Raw genomic sequence first — 7,500 nt, 5'->3', positions numbered from 1 at the left:
TCTCGATGGGGGCTCATTCGCCTTCCCGATCCCAGGAAGGGCTCCAAGAAGTCAGGTGCGCCCAGGCCTAGGGTCCCCTCCCTCACTCAGTGCTCACGGTTTACCAGAAAGGGGGGTAGCCTTCCTCCGGATTACTAGGGCAGGGTATGCCGGGACACCCCTCCTGGGGATGGCAGTTCTCAGGCGGGGACCAGATGGGCCAAGCCCGGACGACACTTCCCCGGGGCGTGCGGTGCTCCCTCCTCCAGCCCGCGGCGAGGCAAAGTGCCCGGGACCTGCTCCATGGGTCCCCCGGGCGTCCTGGCCCCGGGAGCTCCGCTGGGCCTCCCATGCCTGAGGCCCAGCGTGGGGGTCTGCGAATCCCCCCCCCTGAGCCCTGCAGCCCCAAAGCCCTGCAGCCCTTCAGCCCGGAGCCCTGGAGCCCTGCAGGCCCGGAGCCCAGAGCCCTGGAGCCCTGCAGGCCCGGAGCCCTGCAGGCCCGGAGCCCTTTAGCCCCGGAGCCCTGCAGCCCTGGAGCCCCGGAGCCCTGCAGCCCCGGAGTCCTGCAGCCCCGGAGCCCTCCAGCCCCGGAGCCCTGCAGCCCCGGAGCCCTGCAGCCCTGGAGCCCTGCAGGCCCGGAGCCCTGCAGGCCCAGAGCCCTGCAGCCCCGGAGCCCTGCAGCCCCGGAGCCCTGCAGCCCTGGAGCCCTGCAGCCCCGGAGCCCTGCAGCCACGGAGCCCTGCATGGGCAGGCGGGAACCCTAGCGCGAAGGTTCGGGGTTGGACAGATGGGAGTCCTTTCAGTCCCGGCCATCTGGTCGCTCCTTTCCCCTCGGCCATCTGGTCACGCGCAATGCTTTCCAATGGGGCGACCAGATGGCCGGGCCAGCCTGGAAGTCCCGATGAGGGCTCATTTGACTCCCGGATCCAAGTCAGGGCTCCAGGAGGTCGGGCACATCCGCGCCTAGGATCCTCTCAGTCACTCGGAGCGCGAGGGTTGCAAGAAAGGTGGGTAGCCTTCCTCCGGATTAGTTGGGGCAGGGTATGCCGGAACACCACTCCAGGGCTGGCGGTTCTCAGGCGGGGACCAGATCTACGAGCCCCCCCCCCGAGGCCTGCAGCCCCAAAGCCCTGCAGCCCCGGAGCCCTTCAGCCCGGAGCCCCGGAGCTCTGCAGCCCAGGAGCCCTGGAACCCTGCAGCCCCGGAGCCCTGCAGCCCTGGAGCCCTGCAGCCCCGGAGCCCTGCAGCCCCGGAGCCCTGCAGACCCGGAGCCCTGCAGCCCTGGAGCCCTGCAGGCCCGGAGCCCTGCAGGCCCGGAGCCCTGCAGCCCCGGAGCCCTGCAGCCCTGGAGCCCTGCAGCCCCGGAGCCCCGGAGCCCTGCAGCCATGGAGCCCTGCGTGGGCAGGCGGGAAACCTAGCGCAAAGGCTCGGGGTTGGACAGATGGGAGTCCTTTCAGTCCCGGCCATCTGGTCGCTCCATTCCCCTCGGCCAACTGGTCGCGCGCAATGCTTTCCAATGGGGCGACCAGATGGCCTGGCCAGCCTGGAAGTCCCGATGAGGGCTCATTTGACTCCCGGATCCCAGTCAGGGCTCCAGGAGGTCGGGTGCATCCGCGCCTATGATCCCCTCCGTCACTCGGAGCGCGAGGGTTACAAGAAAGGTGGGTAGCCTTCTGTGAGAAGTTGGCCTGCTGTATGATGTCACTAGTTCTAGTGTACACCTTATATCAGTCCAAACAACCCATCTGGTGATTGGTTGTAAAGTCAACCTTATAGAACAGCTATCCTAGTGGTAGCATGGACAAGAGCAGTCTTAGGCTAAACTCTGAATGGCATGTGAAGCCAGCTGTTATACCATATATAATCCCTTGAATACCAAATGAAAGGACACCACAACAGATATATATATATAAAATAAAGTGTATTTATTCTAGTCAAACCCTCAGCACTCTTTATGAGATTCGAGGTAAGTACAACACAGTCTTATTCAAGCATACATTAAGTCACACAGGTAAGTAATACAGTTAGGCCCTAGGGGCCACGCAAACCATCTACTAAGTAAGTAGTATAAGGACCACTGTCACGAACACAGGATAGGCCTAGGCCTAGGGAATGGCTGGGGCTACACTATACTACCAACAGTTAGGAAGTGGGAGGCCCACGGGATTCAGGTGCAGAGTGGAAACACTCACGCGTAATGCGTAAAAGTCGATAGAATCACTAGCAGTTAGAAATAAGCAGTTTTAGGACACTTCTGGTATAGCTAGAAAGTTGAGACTCGGAAACTAGACCCTAGGATAGTCAATACCCTTTTGATCACCGAAGTACCCAAGTTACCTAGCCCATGGGCTGCGGGTGAATAGGTGTGAACTTGCGTCGGGTTTCGTCGTGGACTTCTATCGATGCCTGAAGGAAAGTTGCTGACAGGCAGTCAGTGAAGAGTGTCCGGTGGATCCCAAGGCCGGGATCAAGAAGGAAGGATACCTGCAAGCAGAAGGGACAGAGTCAGGGTCACTAGCCAGTGACCACGTGGAACCAGGAAGGAACCAGGCGATGTCGGGAGATTGCAGGTGAAGAGGTGAAGCTTGTCGCAGCAGCCACGGGTACCATGAGACGTCGAGGATGACCAGGACCAGGAGACGATCTGTCCCTCAAAGGCTCTTGCTGTCGGCGGCGTCGAAGTCGAACTAGGACTCACTAAGCCTTGGCAAGCGGAACCCACGAAGAATGGAGGACTTGCTTCTGGTGCAGACCAGGAAGGTCTGGGGTGCTTCTCTTTTGCAGAGGATCAGGAGCCAGTCTGGAGGAGCCAAACCAGCAGTGGAAGTTCAAAGGTGTGTCGTCGCAAAGGCCGCTAGCCAACGGGCAAGCAACCGGACAGACGCGGCAAGCAGGAAAATGCAGAAGGGCCCCACGCAGGACTCGTGGAGTGTGGGGGGCTGATCTTCGGTGCAGATGGTGCTTGGGGTTGGGGCTTCTCAATCCCCGGTGCACAACTTCGAGGGTGCCTCAGAAGCTGCGCTGGAAGATACTCGCCACTTTTCCCAGGTAGCCGGTCCCATGTCTCTCGTCGCCTCCACGGATCTCAGCTCGGCTGTGGATGTGGATCAGGTTCGGAGAAGTCTGGAAGTCAAGGCTCTGGTCAGGCTCTGCACTCGGTCCCTCAGAGAACTTCAGCAAAGCAAAGGGTAAGTCTCTTGATGGTGCCTGTTTGCACAGGGTAGCCACTCCTTGGCCACAAGGGAGATTCTTCAGTCTTCTTCTTTCGTCGAATGTCGAAGGTCCAGAGTTTCTGTTCAAGTTGCAGGTTCAGGATAATCTAATCTCCTGGGGCCCAGCTACCACTCTTATACTAATCTGGGGGGCTGGGTTACCTGCTAGGTCACGCCTTATGGGTGGGACCTGGGAGGGGGGTGGTTAAACCCCCTTCCCTTTGTCCAGTTTCGCGCCAGGACTGGGGCTGGAGTGCCCCAGCACCGGTTTGAACTGGACTATGCATGGGACACCTTGTGTGCCCCAGGCAGTGTCTCGTTTCTTTCATCCCTCCCTGCCCCAATACACTAAGGCCTGTCTGGGGTGGTGCTCGCACCTCCCAAAGCAGGAAACCTATTGTCCAAGCCTCCCATGCCGGGTTCACTCCCAGCAGCAGGAGGTCAGACTTGTGTCGTGGCAGCAGCATCCATTTTGTGATGCTGGGGCTCTGGTTAACTTTAACCGGGTAAGTAGGTTACAACATGTCTTCTCCCTCTAGAAGGGAGGGATAATATCCTCCTCCCCAGAAATGGGATGGGGGTATTATTCCAAAGTGTTAGACACCTTACACAACATGTTTTGATAAAGCCAAACCATAGTTACCATAACCGTTTAAGATTATAAGGCACTTTAAGAGTATATGGTAGGCTATATCATAGAACAGCTATAAGGACATGGTTCCGAAAGCTGCAGACAGGCTCAGCTCATGCTAGAGCACCATCTCACATGTTACCAAGCACTCTGCCTCCAGGATTGTTAAGGCCTGCCATAGGAGTGGCTGATAGGTACATATGTGTCTATATGTAAGTTAGGTATAGGAATACTACACCTAAGCAAGGAGTGATTACACGACCTTGCCGCAGCTGAGTGATCAGCCAGTTGTGTCATAATGGAAGGCCAGGCCAGGGGTGGCATAATACATGCTGCAGCCCCTGGTAGGCCTAGGGTACACCTATGCCCTGGGTACCTAAGGTACACTGTACAGGGGCCAATAAGGTGATCCTATCCAAATGGGTTAGGCACCTAAAGTACATAGTATCAATTTAGAGAGAGAACAGCAGGGCTGTGGATCTGATTAGCAGGCCCACAGCCACATCTAAGTCGAAAACCAGTAAAGCAAAAGCAAAAAGTGGGGGTGAACATAGAAAGCAGACCCTACTCTCCTACACCTTCCTCCGGATTATTAGGGGCAGGGTATGCCGGAACACCCCTCCGGGGCTGGTGGTTCTTTGCCGGGGACTAGATGGGCTATGCCCGGGCAACATCCTCCCAGGCGTCCGGGGCTCCCTCCTCCGGCCCGCGGCGTGGCAAAGTGCCCAGGGACGGGCTCCACGGGTCCCGGGCAATCCTCCCCCCGGGGTGCCCGGGCCCGAGAGCTCCGTTGGTCCTCCCTGTGCCTGAGGCCCAGCCGCTGTCCCCGAGCCCCCCCCCCAAGAAGCAGAGCCCACCGATCCCTTGGATCAGGCGGGAGCCCTACCGCTACGCTATGTCCCGGCTCTGGGCGGGCAGACGGGAGTCCTTTCAGTTGCCGGCCATCTGGTCACTTCTTTCCCCTCGGCCATCTGGTCGCGCACAATGCTTTCCAATGGGGTGACCAGATGACCGGGCCGGCCTGGTAGTCCCGATGAGGGTCCATTCGCCTCCCGGATCCCAGCCAGGGCTCTAGGAGGCCGGGCGAGTCCGCGTCTAGTGTCCCCTCCGTCACTTGGAGCGCGCGGGTTACAAGAAAGGGGGGTAGCCTTCTTCCGGATTAGTAGGGGCAGGGTGTGCCTGAAGACCCCTCCGGGGCTGGCGGTTCTTTGCCGGGGACCAGATGGGCTACGCCCGGGCAACATCCTCCCAGGCGTCCGGGGCTTCCCTCCTCCGGCCCGCGGCATGGCAAAGTGCCCAGGGATGGGCTCCACGGGTCCCGGGCAGTCCTCCCCCCGGGGCGCCCGGGCCCAAGAGCTCTGTCGGTCCTCCCCGTGCCTGAGGCCGAGCCGCTGTCCCCGAGTCCCCCCCGGGAAGCAGAGCCCACCGAGCCCTTGGATCAGGCGGGAGCCCTACCGCTATCGCATGGCTCTGGGCGGGCAGATGGGAGTCCTTTCAGTTGCCGGCCATCTGGTCGCTCCTTTCCCCTCGGCCATCTGGTCGCGCGCAATGCTTTCCTATAAGGGGGGCCAGATGGCTGGGCTGACCTGGAAGTCCCAATGAGGGTCCATTCGCCTCCCGTATCCCAACCAGGGCTCCAGGAGGCTGGGCGCGTTCGCCCCAAGGGTCACCTCTGTCACTCGGAGCGCACAGGTTTCAAGAAAGGGGGGTAGCCTTCCTCCGGATTACTAGGGACAGGGTACTCTGGGACCCCTCTCGGTCCTCAGCCGGCAGCTGGACGGGCCTGGATGCTGCCCTGGTTCTGTCCCGGGGCCTGCCGCGTGGCAGGGTGCCCGTGACGGGGTCCGGAGGGCCCGGGGAGGCTTCCCCTGCGCCTGCGGACCTGGGGCCCCGGCTGGGTTCAGGGGCCAGACCGGGCCCTGGGGTGGGGTCCAGAAGGCCTGGGGATGCTTCCCCTGCGCCTGTGGGCCTGGGGGCCCCGGCTGGGTCCATGGGCCAGGCCGGGCCCCGGGTCAGGGTCTCCAGCCCCGGGCCCCGTCCCCAGGCCTGCGGCACTGCCAAAGGCCCGGGACGGGGTTCCGTTGTGTCGGGGGAGCCTCCCCTCTCTTGTCTGGGTTCAGGAGCTCCGTCCGCGCCCCTGGGGGACCCAGGGTGGGCGGCCTCCCCGCCCCGGGCTCCGTCATGGGTCCTGCCGCGTGGCAGTGTGCCCGGGGCGGGGTACGGAGGGCCCGGGGATGCTTCCCCTGCGCCTGCGTGCCTGTGGGCCTAGGCTGGGTCCAGGGGCCCGGCCGAGCCCCGGGTCGGGGTCTCCGGCCCCGGGCCCTATCCCCCGGCCTGCGGCACTCCCAAAGGCCTGGGACGGGGTTCCGTTGTGTCCGGGGAGCCTCCCCTCGCTCGTCTGGGTTCAGGAGTTCTGTCTGGGCCCCTAGAGGCCCCGGGGAGAGCGCCTCCCCACCCCGGACTCCGTCCTGGGTCCTGCCGCGTAGCAGGGTGCCCGGGGCGGGGTCCAGAGGGCCCGGGGAGGCTTCCCATGCGCCTCTGGGCCTGGGGTCTCTGGCCCCAGGCCCTGTCCCATGGCCTGCGGCACTCCCAAAGGCCCGGGACAGGGTTCCGTTGTGTCCGGGGAGCCTCCCCTCGCTCGTCTGGGTTCAGGAGCTCCGGCCGGGCCCCTGGGGACCCCGGGGAGGGCGGCCCCCCCCACCCCTTCCCTTTCCCCTTTCCCCTCGGCCATCTGGTCGCGCCTGTCCCCTCGGCCATCTGGTCGCACAAGTCCCTTCGGCCATCTGGTCGCTCCTTTCCCCTCGGCCATCTGGTCGCGCACAATGCTTTCCTATGGGGCGAACAGATGGCCGAGCTTGTCTGGAAGTCTCGATGAGGGTCCCGGGTATGCTCCTGCCTCTCAGCCCCTTCCCGATGGTCCTTTCCCTCTGAGTTTTCTGGGTCAGAGCCCCGTGAGGTCCGTGGATCCCGCGACAGGGGAAGGCAGCACCCGGGCCCGCCCGAAGCGGGGCCCCCAGGGGCCCGGTTACGCACACCTGCCTCTCAGCCCCCTTTCCGATGGTCCTTTTTCTCCGAGTTTGCTGGGTCAGAGCTCCGTGAGGTCCGGCGATCCCGAGACGGGGGAAGGCAGACCCGGGGCCCGCCCGCCGGGGCCCCCAGGGGCCTGGGTATGCTCCTGCCTCTCAGCCCCTTCCCGATGGTCCTATCTTTGCCGGGTTTGCTGGGTCAGACCTCCGTGAGGTCCGGCTATCCCGAGATGGGGGAAGGCAGACCCGGGGCCCGCCCGCTGGGGCCCCCAGGGGCCCGGGTACGCTCCTGCCTCTCAGCCCCTTCCCGATGGTCCTTTTTTCGCCGGGTTTGCTGGGTCAGACCTCCGTGAGGTCCGGCGACCGCGAGACGGGGAAGGCAGTGCCCGGGCCCGCCCGCCGGGTGTCCCTGGGGACCCGGGTGCGTGCCTGCCTCCCGGCCCCTGTCGATGGGCCCTCCCTTCGAGCCCGCTCGCCCCGGGAGCAGGCAGGGATGTGAAGCTGCCATCCCCCGCGCAGGGCGGCCTGCAGAGGGGATGCCCCGGCCATACTCTAATCGATTGGGCATTCTCGGTCCGTTTAGGGATGGACTGCTTGGCCAGCCTCGGCTGTTGTTTCAAGCAATTAGCTTCCTCCCTGCATGGACCGTCGG

The sequence above is a fragment of the Triturus cristatus genome, chromosome 1_1, assembly GCF_964204655.1.
Source record: "Triturus cristatus chromosome 1_1, aTriCri1.1, whole genome shotgun sequence".
NCBI classification, from domain to species: Eukaryota; Metazoa; Chordata; class Amphibia; order Caudata; family Salamandridae; genus Triturus; species Triturus cristatus.
Note: the sequence above shows the minus strand (reverse complement) of the source record.